Source organism: Lepisma saccharinum, chromosome 16 (assembly GCF_977018435.1).
Source record: "Lepisma saccharinum chromosome 16, izLepSacc3.1, whole genome shotgun sequence".
NCBI classification, from domain to species: Eukaryota; Metazoa; Arthropoda; class Insecta; order Zygentoma; family Lepismatidae; genus Lepisma; species Lepisma saccharinum.
In genome coordinates this window covers 9,257,532-9,272,597 of record NC_139244.1, presented here as the reverse complement: position 1 = coordinate 9,272,597, position 15,066 = coordinate 9,257,532, and the positions used below count along the sequence as shown (strand labels likewise).

Here is a 15,066-nt window from a genome sequence, read left to right as displayed (position 1 = left end):
GATTATCAATTCTTAACTTTTGTCTGTAATGTTCCAACAATGTTTCTACTTTCACAACTTACAGATTTGGGCTTCTTCTTACATTCCTCTTTATTATTGTCTTATTTTCTCATTCGTAGCACTGGTGTTTATCTTTTCCTTCCTTTCAGAGTCTAAAGCTTTCACTATCTTCAATTTGCTACTCTTCTATCTTATTATCTTCACATAACATCGTCTCAATTTCCAAAAATATGCTTCCCATCTTGGTTCTTGTCTAAGAAAGACTTCTCGGTACATTTTGATCGCGTTGAGTAGTTGGAAAGATCAACGCAAGATAGAAGCGTCTTGATTGCGTGAAAGGGCTCTTAAAAAGTACGAAGATGATATGAAAGAAAAATCCAAAATAAAAGTTCTCAAGCTGTCGGTGATAAGCGAAAAGGTTGGTCTGGGATGCTGTACGGGAGAAGAGCATTAGCGTCTCTGTATGGCAGATGGAAAGTCAGTGAGGCCACATTCTCCGTTTTGACGTCATCTTAACCGAAAAGTTTCATAAGTGTGGTTTTTTAAGGTCCTCTCTGGTGTTATTAATTGCAACCTTTGATCGTTCATGGACGGAGGGAATGGAAGTGTGTCGTCGGAAATTTTCTTCAAAGTTTTTTTACCCTTTTCCGAAAGACCGTTTTTGACAACGTCTAATTTATCAACGTCCGTAATTTTGAAAAGACGATTCTCTCCGTTGCTCTTTTTTTTTAGGAACCGACTCTTCAGGACTGAATGCGGAAGCAACACAAACCTTTGCATGTTTTGGATCCTCTCGAAAGATCGCTTTCAGAGTTGCCAGCTGCCAATCTTGGAAAATTTCACTTTTTGGAAACAGGCTACTTTGAAGTTTATTTAAAACTTTTGGCATCAAAAATACCTCTGAGGAAAATTCGTACAAGAACAATATTGTACTATGTTGGCAGCGCACATTATGTATGCGGAGTTTCCCATTGTTCTAGTGCGCCTAGTAATCAAGGGATCCTTGGTTCGATATCCGATGGAGGCACATAGTGGTTGGGATCCCACTTTAAACTGTAGGTCCAGTCCCGACTCAATCAATAAATCACACACGTGGACAGCATACAACACAAATCTCACAGAGAATTATACGCTAAGTGTCGAGAACACAGAGCTTCGCTAGTTTGCAAATTCGTGAAGTTTACGTTTGGCTGTCTTTAAAGAGGACCACCCTTCATACCCCTTATGGAGATACAAGAAATAGAGAAAAGAAGAAGTAATATAATTTGTTGAGAAAAATACATAAGTTTCAGTATATTCGTCGCCTCAGTACCTTTTGTGCGTGTTGGGTGTTTTGCATGGACTGGTAACACTGTTTATGGTCGCGGAGACGAGCTGTGAATATAGGAAATATGAACCTCAGTGCTCCATGGAGAAGACAAGCGATTCCATCACACATAAAGGAACGCAACATCTGTGAAGAAGTAACGTTGCGACGCTGCGAGAGATTGTTTGACAACTTAACTCCGGTCCGCAGCTCCAAGGAGGAATATTTTCAAGCAAGATGAGGCGACATCAAAGCTGAACTTGAGATATTCTTCCGCCGTTTCCGCAGGAGGAGATCACACCGTGGAAGAGAGGAATGGGGTAATCGGGGGTGAGAAATGTTGTCCCTCCCTCCCCGACTATCTGAAGGTTTCACGGTTCGATTCCTACCCGCTGCCGAGACGTTTTACTGTTCGCTGGCACAAAACCGAAATTCTGAGCCTTCAAAGAAACATTGCTCGCTGAGTTTTCTTCGAGGAGTTAACCACGAGGCGCCCCTTTCCCCGCCCGCTGGAGGCGGGAGGAAAATATCACCTTTGGGCTAGAAGGTGCTTTGGATGAAACTTGAAGGGTAGTGTTCTGAAATAGAAATTCGCTCTCCTCTTTCAACTTCATCCTACAACCCTTTCTCAACTACAGTGATGATATGTTACACATCTCTCCTTTCAGATTAAGTTCCTTATTCTCTCTAAGCGTCACGTTTCAAACATTTTCTGTACATTTAATTAGTATTACTGGTTAATTAATTGAGTTAATGGACTGGACAAAGCTTGTGGTCGAAGACAATGTTAGCTAAAGTGTGCTTGGGTGAAGAGGACAATGAAATGTTGACTGACGTCAGAAAATGAGCGGATAGATTTGCAAGTATGCAAAATTAGATATGTTTTCTTGAATGTATTGATCAGTGACTTAGCAGTGCAGTAAAATGTAATTTCTCCAATTTAATATTTCACCTGTTTAAGGAGGTGCATAATTCCGAGGAGTTTACATGTTTAGTAAAACATTGCCAGAGGAAAAAGTCGGATGACATAAGGACGGGATGTTTTCTGGGGGGAGCGCAAACTTACTTGGGGTAGAATTACGTTTTTCTCGTCTGTTTGGGTGAATGGGGAAGTACAGACCCTTTGACATCGCCGCTGTATATATACACCTTATAGTATTCTCGATTTAGCTAGGGAATAAGGGGTGACTCTTTCCTAAGACACCGAAATGTCAACCTCTCTTCCACGTAGTACACCCTGCACTGCATTTTGCAGACTAGCGAGGCTGTGGCGCCCGGACACACAACCAGTATAATCCTTTATGGGACTCGTGTTGTGTCGTCCATATACACTCTAAATAAATTGCAGCTGAGTTGTCACCAAAAGTGGTGTAGACTGCTACGTGCCTTCATGTATGACCTACGTTGTGAGAGCCACTTATGCTACGTGCCTTTGGGTGCACACTGTATACCACGGCTAATCTCAAAGGTTATATGTTATTTTCTTTGGAATGTAAATCAGAAATCAGAGATATATGCCAATGGATATAAGGATGAGAATATATATTCTGAAACCTTCACAATTACAAAGATTATATGCTTAAATTCTCAATACAAAAGTATCTTCTTCTTCTAATAAAGAGGTTAACTTCTTTTTCTTTCTTCTATGTAGTGGTTAACTACTTCTTCTTTCTTCTATGGAGTGGTTAACTTCTTCTTTTTGGGAAGGTTAACTTGTAGACTGAAAATAAAAACCGGGCTAAGTGCCACAACAATCGATTTCCATTTTATTGCTAAAATATGGGCTATGGGCCTATGCCAGTGCGGTATAAACCGGGCTATGTGATATGCAGTCTGCAAGTAGTTCAAACTTTAGCCATAAGAATGCACCTTGGTCTACGTGCCACCTGCTGTGTATCAAAATACTGGCTATGTGCCAAGCGACATGTGACTGGTTTTGTGGTCACTTGGACGTCTTGGAGGTTATTGTGTGCTGTGTTTCCTCCAAAACAAGCCCCGTCTAATGAGGTAAGCCTAGAACGGTAATGTTAACCTTGTAGGATATCTTCCAAGACAATGTTTTTTCTGTTTTTCTCGGAACTTAGATTTTGGCACTTAGCTCGGTTTTTGTTTTCAGTCTACACTTCATCTTTCTTCTGTATAGCGGTTAACTTCTTCTTCTTTTCTTCTTTGGGAACTTCTTCTTCTTTAACAGGCTTAACTTCTTCTTCTATAGAAGACTTAACTGCTTCTTCTGTAGAAGGATCAACTACTTATTCTATAGAAGGCTTAACTACTTCTTCTATTTTTCTGTGGAAGGACCAACTACTTCTTCTATTCTCCTATAAAAGGCTTATCTACTTCTATTTTTCCGTAGAAAGATTAACTTCTTTTCTTTGGCATGAAGCCCAAATACACCTATCAAGATTCAATTTATTTTGGGGCGACAAATCTTGATATAGCGTCACAAAGATATCGACCAGAGGACAACCAAGGATCGCTAATATAGAAGCGCTACCTTTGGCCCAGTGCGACTAAAGTCAATAGCGCAACCGCAGTGCTTTGCGGCGACAAATATTGATAGAGCGCCACCAAGGAGAACAACCAAAAATCTAACGAGAAGTTTCCTTCTCGCCAGAGAGAAAAGGCACGGATTTGAATTGGCATCTTGACTTCTTTAATCCCCTATATGTATAGTTCATGAGGATTATGTTAATGATTATATTTCCTCTATTACTTTATGTTTCTTATTCTATATTTACAATGATTTAATCTTCACTCATTATCTTTCATTTGTTTTGTATAATTTCAGTCACTTGCTGGCTCCTCTTTTTCATTAGTAAATTTACTTTCCGCCTTTCAGTCGCGCTGCCATCTCTTGTTATTTCCGCCAACTATTTCTCTCTATGTTTATCATTGGGTTCGGCCGTCCAGGCACGTAACAAGATCAACACCAAATCGACTGTTAAAGGCCTCAATACTTGGTCTAGTGTGACGTCAAATGCTGCAATAGGACACCAAAAATTGTATTAAACAACGCCAATTTAGCGTTAACACCACAAGGGGATATCCAGTTACACTTTTGGTGTAAGTTACTTGCATATTTTTTTAGTTTTTTTATGTTTGCTATTGCCCCTTCATCTTTTTTCCCCATCACTATTCATCCTCTTCTTCGCTATTAGCCAAAAGTGGCAGACAAGCGAAGTAAGAAAATCAATCGATTTAGCTAAATGGTCCGTATATTTTATGATGGATGCACAGTAACCCGCGTTACGCAACAAGTCGTCCGTTGTCTCGTAATCAAAGGGTTACGGGTTCGATACACGGTGGAGGCACATTGCACAGTAGTTCGGATTTCACTTTAAACCGTAGGTCCAGTCCCGATTAGCCTATCTGTGCATAAAGTGGACTTAAAACAACAATACAAACAAAACAACAAGTCGATTTACTTTTCTCCTTTTCTGCAGTATAAATTTTCGGTACACAAGCTTCTAAATAGCGATAATCCCGTTTGCAGGATGGAATTGAATCAGAGAGGCTAAGTCAGGCAACGAATGGGCCGGAACCGTAGAGGGTCCAAGTAAATCTCAATTTCAAATTATCCCCCCACGTTCTGGCCTCCAGTGTGGGGCAAATCGGACTAAGTCATTATGCATGTGTGAGTGTACGCACTACGATGCAAACTTACCCGGATTGGAAGCCACTGTTTAGATAGAGAGAGAGAGAGGCCGTTGGCTTAACGGTCATCCTCCTAAGGCCAGGAGAACGCGGATCAAAACTCTCCCTCGTATCGTTTTCACCCCCGCAGGGTATGAGTTTTTCAGTGCAATATAGCGTGTAAAATCTCATTTCCTCCTGCCGCAACGTCCTATCCTAATGGAATGCACTGACAAGGAAAAAAGGCTGATTCATCAATAAAGGTTTTCAGATGGGCAGTCGTCCATACAAACCCTCCTCCCACCCCATCGCATCCCCCTACCCTTCCTTTGTTATAATATCCGTGATAGAGCAAGCCTGGAGATATCCGATTGCTGGCTGTTATCGTGTGTGTCCTACCCACACCGTATCTCCTGAGTTGGGGGTGCCGGAATGTATTTCGATACTTTTGTTCTGCAAGAACTATTCTTCTTTCGTTTATAAAGATTAAACCAGAAAAATAATGATGAAATGTTATTACATTGGCGGAATGTTCAAAGGTAAATGATGAAAACTAGAAATATGAGATTTGGCGAGAGAAAAGTGCGTCACTATTATTTCAAAAACGGAATATGAAAATTTGTGTTCTATTTTCATATCTCGTGCAAGAGATGTGAGAAGTGGCTATTGTTTGAACTGCACACCAGGAGTCCCGGGTTCGAATCCCGGCCTGGGCATGGGTGTTCTTTGTGAGCGTTCCTTCACCCATCTTCATCTTCGCGATTAGCCAAAAGTGACAGAAAAGCTAAGAAAAGTAAACTACATCAAGCAATCATCGTCGACATTAGTGGCAAAAACGCGACGCGAAATAACAAGAATGAGATTCGTCTGCGCACGCTCCACAAGTTTGTTCAATTGCCTTAACGCACAATTGTTGTCTTCCGGGCAATATGATGGAAAATGTAGGATAAAAAAGTTGGAGATGATAGTTGACAAGCCCACAGCTTCAGCTATACCCTGTTCCAGCTAACTGTGGAGCAGGGCCACGCATAGCAGCAGAAAATGGGGAGGGAAATCGAGTGGTAAAAGCGCAGCGTTGCCAACCGTAGGGCCCTAATCGTATATGTACGGACGTACGGTCCAGATCTTTGTCCAGACGCTAAATGTACGGCTTGTAAAAATTTACACTTGCTGTTTTATCCCTAATATTTCCCTGAGGAATTCTTAAACAAGGCGAACGGCCCTGGAGAGAAAAATACGGTCCGTTTGCCATGTGCGTACGGTAATATCGTTTTCAAAAGTTTGCAACGCTGTAGAACGAAGGAGAGAAATCGGGAAACTCCAGTCGTCCATTACGCAATCCCATTTCTGTCAGTGTTCATTGGTGGAGCCGTCTCCCGTCACTACTTGCGCAGAGACATGTTCTCGTTTGCCTGGTCTACAGTTAGCTGGTACAGGGTTTAGATTAGTCATATGCGTTGAAACCTCAGATAAGGGTGCATCCTCGAGAGCACCTTTATTCCGTGAGGATCCTACGTGTCTGCATACACGACAACAATGTAGCTAGGGTGGACGCATTTGCACAACCTGTCTCACTTGCCCCACCCTCCCTATGCTCGCTTTGCGTTGAATGTAAGAGGACCATCATCTCTTAAAGTTTCTAGTTGAACCTTTTTTGTATGCAGGAAGTTAGCCAAATTTGTATTACTTCGATTTGTTACTCTAGAAAGTCAGCAAGAAAAGCCACACACATGAAAAGGGTATCTACCAGTCTCGAAAACCTTGAAATCGTGGAGGAATTTACATTTTCTGAAAAAGTCATGGAAATTGGCTGTTTCTGGAAATATTAATATTTTTGTGGAAGTGCACTAAATATTGATTCTTGAACAAAGAAGAAAAGGCCGAACAAGAAATTTCAATGTGTTGTGGACAAACTATGCTACAGTTTGATATACTGAGTATTACAGGCAGTTACAGTAGAAATTGCATATTAATTACTCTAGGAAAAGGGGTCATATTTTGAACTATTTTCAACTACAAATCTAACACAGTAAATGTCTCTTCTTTCCACTTACCACTTTCTTGTTGCAATTGTTGGTTTGTGTTTGGTACATTTGAGGATTAATACATACATATTTCTAAATTTTACTGAAATTATGTATTATTTATACTTTTTTTGTAAAAAAAAGTGTTTATCATTAGTCAATACATGGCATTTTATTACGTGAAAGCTCACCTTCTCGTGCCCCTATCAAACAGTCCATTTATGTTCAGTATTCCTTCTTGTTATTACATTTAACTTTATTTAATGGGTTTCTAAGTGTGATATTTAGCTCAAATGTAATGTCATACTTGTACAAAGGTGTAAATACATGAACTGCCCTATTGTGCCTCTCCGATGGCGCAGTGGTAAGCGTCTTCGCCTTCTGGAGGCACATAGTGGTTCGGATTCCTCTTTAAACTGTAGGTCCAGTTTCGATTAGCCTAACTGTGCATAAAGTGGACTTAAAACTTTTTAATTCGTGATATGTAGTCATCCATTGATTCACCATGCTCTTTTTTTTAGCATTTTTAAATTTATATATCTCAAGCAACTTGTTTGTTTTAGGTTCATAAATATCAACGAGTTCTGTCAACAAAAACTTCGACAGGAAAACTACTAGGATCATTTGGAGCTAATTTAATATACAATGCCTCATAAGCATTATTTCCAATCACTGATAACAATAAATGAACCTTTTTATCTTCCTTGACTTCTTGTGCTTTTAGAAATGAATCAAATCTTCGCACATAAGCTTTAATATTACTTCCTACCTCATAGGATTCGAAGAATGGCAACGTATTCATTTTTCAAACTTCATAGATTTGAATCTTCTATTCAACTACAATAATCTTATTAATTGCTAAACTTACAAATGCATTCCATCCATCGTCACCAAGACACCAACTCAATCAATCATGAATTGCTCTATTGACTTGGTTTGGAACATTTTGGCTCTTGGCTTGACTTGCCTTGGCTTTTAAAAAGTTGTAGACACCTTGATAAGAACTTTTATGCTTATTTGTGTGTGCGTACACTAATGCTAAATAAATCTAGAAAATGAGAAACAGAATTCGTTTGCGGTGAAAGGGTTCTGCAAATTTTCTATAAATATACACGAACTAAAGCATCGTTGTTTGCGGTTATAATTGAATTTTTCATCCGTGGGTGTATTGTGTGGGAGTTGGGATCTAGTTTCCTAGACAACAGGAATGATTTAGTTGGAAAGAAGTATTGACGCAGGTGCAACATTACTGAGAATTTGATTTGAAATCCTACATAATTGGATGCTGCTTATGCGATTCCGTTAGTAGTGCAATGGAAAAATTTATGAAGCAAACTTCCAAGCTCATAAATTTACTCTTCGCCTGGAATATTCCAAGTTCTACTTCCGGTGTAGACACCCACAACATTGAGGGTTGAGGGGGACATCTTAAATTTATGGATGGTATGGAGACATTAATTGATAAGGTCTCAGTCTAGAGGCTTAGCTTGGCGGGGGCAAAGGGGGGACACTAAGAAATAGAGAGTAATATTTATGATTTTTATGATAAAATAGTCTTGACACTTTTTTATGGAATGGAACGTTCTCGATTCTACATCCCTCAAAAAATTATACCTCAAGATCGATCCTGCACCCCCTCCCCCAAAGTTCGATTTTGCGCCCCTCCCTACTCAAAGTTAGACCCCATGAGCCACTTTATGCGAACAAGAGTACAAACAACATTTACTGCGTGTACGCACAAACTTCTATAGTGCATAGAGATCACCAATACAAGTACTTTTCTACACAACAAGTCTCTGCTTGGCGTGGTCTTTCAACGCTACGAACCCTCCAAAAAACGGAATTTTTCCCCTCGATGTATGCAATGACGCAGCAGAGGATCACAATTGCCACTAATGAATCGACTTTGTATTTGTAAGAAAATAGGTAGATATGCAGACCTTAAGACAGGCCTAGTCCCGGGCTCGATACCTGGTCGAGACACATTGGTTTTAATTTATCCCACTTTTGGACTTTAGGTCCAGTAACGATTAGCCTTTCAGTGCATATAGTGTACTTTAAAAAAAACAAAGCCATGAGTATAAACTTACGACATGCAAGAACTCTCTCGCATCTACCTGTGGACTTCAGAGCGAGCAGCAGTACTGTAGCGATGTAAGAAAAGTGAAAAGGATGGAGTGAACGAGTCAGGAGGCTTCGTCGGTCGCGTTCATCATCTTGAATCGTGAGTGTGGCCTTTACAAAGCGCACAAGAGTTGTTTCAGGCACGTATTAAGAAGTCCCATAGTAAAGTGAATTTGGTTTAGGTAAAGTTTTCAAATTTAATGCCAAAGTCTTCGATAAGATAGAGTGAGTGGTTCGTGTACGAATAGCCGGATAGTACAGATGTGATGAAGAATTTGTAGAAAATCCGTACAGTAAAATACGAACGTGACGAATAAAATAATATGTGGATAGTCCGAAAAACAGACGAAAGATAAAACTGTCCGCATAATGCACACATTTGGATATCCAGATAATGCACACATTTGGATATCTAGATAATGCACACATTTGGATATCCAGATAATGCACACATTTGGATATCCAGAGAAGGCACACATTTTGGTATCCAGAGAAGGCACACATTTGGATATCCGGATAATGCACACATTTTGATATCCAGATAATGCACACATTTTGATATCCAGATAATTCACACATTTGGATATCCAGATAATTCACGCATTTGGATATCCAGATAATTTACACATTTGGATATCGGATAATGCACATATTCGGATATCCAGAAAAGGCACACATTTTGATATCCAGATATTGCACACATTTGGATATCCAGATAATGCACACATTTGGATATCTAGATAATGCACACATTTTGATATCCAGATAATTCACACATTTGGATATCCAGATAATTTACACATTTGGATATCCAGATAATTCACACATTTGGATATCCAGATAATTCACACATTTGAATATCCAGATAATGTACACATTTGGATATCCGGATAATCGGAATAATAATTCGGATATCCGGACACCAGAATATCCGATATTCAAATATTTGATATCCGAATAAAACTCGAACCGGATTTTGCAATCCCCATTACAAACTATACTAGAGAATTCTAGTTGCACAAATTATTGATTTGCTTTATTTTACTTCGCTTTTTGTGGTACTTTTGTCTAATTTGAGAAGATGCGGTTGAGTGATATAATGAAATTGATGAATGGACACTCACAAACATCCATGCCCAGACCGGGATTCGAACCCGGGACCCCTGGCGGCGTAGCACGATATGCAGTTGCTCAAACGAAACTGAAAGACTAATTCAATATACGAATGAGAAAAACACCTCCCAAATACTATCCAATAATGTCGATTATATTTGCGAAGATTGCAAATATGCTACACAAGGAAACGAAGTAGCCTACCACATTGCTAAATGGTTTCAGTGTACTAAGGTGAGATAGCGATTTCAATTAACGACCAGCTAAGGCGCCGCCCCGAAAGTTGTTGCCATTTAATTAGCCAAGCTGCTTTCAAGCTTTGATAGGTATTTTTTAATTACGCAACACACTAGAATAGTGATGACTTTTTTTTTCAGTTTCATGAAATTTTTGTAATTAGTTCAAACTTCAAGATAAAAATTACTTCCACCTTTCTGAACGAATGAAAAACGTTTTCGACAACTTGTTTCATTTTTCCCGTGTGTTAGCTGTGACGAAAAAGTTAGTGGTAACTTTACGAAAGTTGGCTAAAGTTTTTTGTATGTAATTTACAAAGGGAGATAAATATTATTCACTGGTCTCAAACAAAGGTAAAAGTTGCATTGTTACATGACGGGACTTTTTAATATATTGGATTAACATAGTTCATTTTTTACTTTGGTAGTTCATTATCTGCATGTCAACGTCTCTCTATTAAGTTGCAGAGTTGGCATTTGTATAAATATTGTATTACAGTAAACCCTCGTTAACACAAACTCGCTTAAGATGAACAATCGGTTAACATGAACAAAATGTTGGTCCCGGCAGGGATGTATTATATCTTATAGAAAGTTTTATCGGTTAACGCGAATTACGAATTGCTTTTTAGTCCGTTACGTCATTAGATCTCATTTAACACGAACTTTCAGTTTTTCATAAGTTTTTTTCTGTTGTTCCTCTGTCGTTCCTCTGCTATGTATGTAAGAAATCGCTCAACAATCTCTTATCATCTTGTCAACAATCAACTTATACAGTATTTTAACCAACAGATTCAGATCAACTTTGTGTTCAAATGTGTTTTTCTATTCTTTAAAACATAGCTAGTAAGAGTAACATCAACATTAAAACTTGGGTGCAATTGCTCAACAATCGCGATCATAGGGTCAACAATGAGCTTATACGTATTTAACCAACAAATTCAGTTGTGTTTCTCTATGATTTAAAACGTACAAGACGGAAATTCCTTCCAAGTTGGAGTGTGCTTGATGCACCCCGCATCCTGGGAATCTGTGTCATCACGACACATACAGAACTGTTTTGCACCAGCATATGACCTGTGAGTACTTTTTTAAAAAAGCTAATTACTGTAGTAGTGTTTTCCATGATGACATACATACATAATACGTATTTTAGAAAGAACTGTATTGCAACAATAAAATTTGAGTTCCCGGTTAGCACGAATTTTTTAACACGAACTATTGATTTTTCGGTCCCTTTGGATTCGTATTAACGAGGGTTTACTGTGAAAAACTGTAGGATGTGCAGATTTATTAACGGGTGGCTCAAAAAGATGGTAAATTTTGAAACTGAGGTTTAGGAGAAGAGACTAAATATTGGGTTGATGCGTAAGTTCATAGCGTTTTTTTCACCGTGGGAAAAATATTTTTATTTGATACTAATTTGAGATGAACAAAAGACATAAATTAATCAGTAATATATTTTCCTTCATTGTCTACCAACGCTGGGGCAGTTTTTCAATTCAGCGCCTGAAAACATCAGCTGATTCGGGGTTGAGAGCGACGTCAAGCCAAGTTCGAAGAACATTTTCGTCACCAAAGGAACTTCCTTGAAGATTGATGGATTGAGAGCTGAAAAGAGGCGCAAGGTTTGAGGGAGTAAGGAGGCAAGCTTCTGGATAGCAGCTTTTGTCATGTTAGCTGACTGTGGGTGTGCATTATCGTGTCGCAGCACTTGATGCTGTCTTCCTAGCCTACTCGTTGATTTGGTTGTTTTCATTTAAAGCGTGCGGTATCCTGAACCTTACCCATTGAATGCAAATGTCGCACGATGGTTGAATGGTCACAGTTCATCATATTTGCTAATTCTCCAGTCGACTGATGTGGATCCTCGTGGATTAAAGTGTTTAAACTGTCTTCATTAAAGCCAGATGCTCTTCCTGAACGTGGAGAAACGCTTAAGTCAAGAATGCCCTCTTTGTAATGACAAAACCCTTTTCTTGTCCTGCTTTCCCAGTTGGCTTCTCCCCGTACAAGGGACAAATGTTTGGAGTCGCCTCCGCTGCCTTTGCCCCTACGTTAAACTCAGACAGAAGAATATGTCAGAAATGTTTGTTTTTTTTCTCCCCACTGGACACTTATTGTTCTTTAGCCTATAAATAACCCAGTCTTTCTTCAAATCTGTAAAATTCAATGCGTATCCACAAGCACAACAATGCCACTCCAATTGATGAACATTAAATGATAAACTCCTAACACCGCAGTGTTGCCATACCAAACACAAACGCTACGAACTTATGCAACAACCCAATAGTTGCAAGAAATTTAATCATAGAAATAACTAGTGCAGTGGATGCTATTACATAATTACACACCGCTGAAAAGATGGATGGGTTTATGTCTTGAAGACGAAGTCCAGAAGATGACCATTTCTCTGCAAACATTCCAAAACTTTTCGAGGGACATCCTCGACATAACACTTAATTCTTCAGTTGTAGCAGGCCGAGTCGGAAGGATCCGTGTACCCCTCTTGGGCACGCCTCACTGGGTATCGAACCCGGGACCTATTGCTTGCAAGACGATGACGTTAACGCTACGGCATTGAGGAGGATTGCAAAGCGTACACATGGGCGTGACTCATCGCACTTAAGTCAAGCACCTTCTCAGTCAAGCGCCGTATTTCATCTTCTGATGCAAGCGCGGAATGCTTTCGTGCTTAGGTTAGGCTTGTTAACTTTAAATCTCAGCATAAATACACTACTACATTTAGCCTAACAACGGAAGCATTTAACCCAATGGCGCCCGCACATTTTTTTCTCTGGGGGTCAGTCATATAAACTATTATTATTGTTATTATTACTGCTATTATTCTTGCTATTATTTTTGTGGCTGTTGTTATTGTTCTTCTTCTTATTATTATTACTAATAATACTACTACTACTTATGTTTTTTTTAATTACATACATTTGTTATTACCATATTCTGTTTATCTATACAGGGTGTATCATAAATAATAGCGCAAACTGACGCAGTTGAAAGAACACGATAATAGAAGCAAAAAAATCTCAGTAAACATGGGTCTGCAAACGAGCCGTTTTCGAGATATTTGCGAATGTGTGGTTACAAGCCGCCACTGACTTCATTGTTTGTAAACGTCGTCCTAGTTAATAAAATGCTAATAATGTGTGGTTAGAAGCCGTCACAGCTTGCATTTTGTAAACACAGAGTGCTTTAATCCTTGCGCGTTCCGAGGTTTGCTCTTTGTTTACGAAACAGAACATTTCCGAGAGATGGCGTTGTAATCAAACAGGACGGATAGAATCAGTACACAGTCTAATCGTACTGTGAAAGTCACGTCAGTTGTGCTGTACTGCGCAGTGAAAATGGAACCTTACAGCAACGAAGAATATGCGGATATGCATTTTGTGTATGGTTTGACTAATGGCAATGCACGGGAGTCTGCACGCTTGTACCAAGAAAAATACCCTGCTCGAAGGCACCCCGAGAGTCGCACATTTACAAGGGTACATCATCGCCTCACAGAACATTATTATTATTATTATTATTATTATTATTATTATTATTATTATTATTATTATTATTATTATTATTTCTGTATTATTAGCATTTTACCAACTAGGATGACGTTTACAAACAATGAAGTCAGTGGCGGCTTGTAACCACACATTCGCGATTATCTCGAAAACGGCTCGTTTGCAGACCCATGTTTACAGAGACTTTTTTGCTTCTATTATCGTGTACTTTCAACTGTGTCAGTTTGCGCTATTACTTATGATATACCCTGTATACAATTTGCATAACTGTATATTTAACATATTCATTCATGTAGAACAAGAAGCTGTTTTTTATTGTCATATAATATAAAATTCAATATGCTGACCAAGGCAGAAATTTATTTTATTATAAAACATAAACTAAACGTAACGTTTCAACCTTCTAGCAAGGTCTTCTTCAGACTCTGCACCAAGTATAAATGTAACAAGGTACAAAAAAGAACGATGTATATACACAAGCATTACTCCCCTCCAGACTATTAGAAAGTTGTTCTGGAACATTCTAGCAGGTGGCTTTCCCTTGTCAACTGTATTTTCACCTAAAAGGCTAACCACATTTTCTTCCATCTAGAATGTGGTTGGACTCTTTATCTCACGCTCCTTTTCCTTCATTCTTCTTTCTTCTTCTCTCCTCTTTCTCTCTTGTCCTTACCACCCTTTCTAACACCTTCTTCCAATCTTTGTTTATCTTCAGTCGCCCATTCCAGTTCATTGTGTCTTCTTCACTTTTCTTCTCTATTTCCTTGGCCTCATTCCATTTTCTCACTAGTATTCTCTTCTCCCTTCCTATCTACTTAGCCTCATCCCACTCTGTGTCATGTCCTCTGCCTTGGTCAGCATATTGAATTTTTCATATCATGGAAACAAGGCTTAATGGAGTTATATAATCAGTGTAAATTAGACTGTAAGTTTAAACTTAGCTCTGCTTTTCTGCTTTAAATAATAATAATAGTTGCTGTAACTTACTTCATGTAAGTCACAGAAAACAATATACGAGTATATATTTTTTTAAATATTATCACTACAATTTCACCATACGAATTGCATTAACTCTTTCTAGAAATCTCAGGGCG

At 39.0% G+C, this 15,066-nt stretch overlaps 1 protein-coding gene across 1 annotated transcript in view; it reads left to right on the top strand.

Moving 5' to 3' along the window:
- The window catches only part of LOC146000150 (adhesion molecule nephrin-like), a 371,365-nt gene that overhangs the window by 182,698 nt on the left and 173,601 nt on the right, over positions 1-15,066 (top strand). The gene's annotated exons all lie outside the window — the stretch shown is intronic.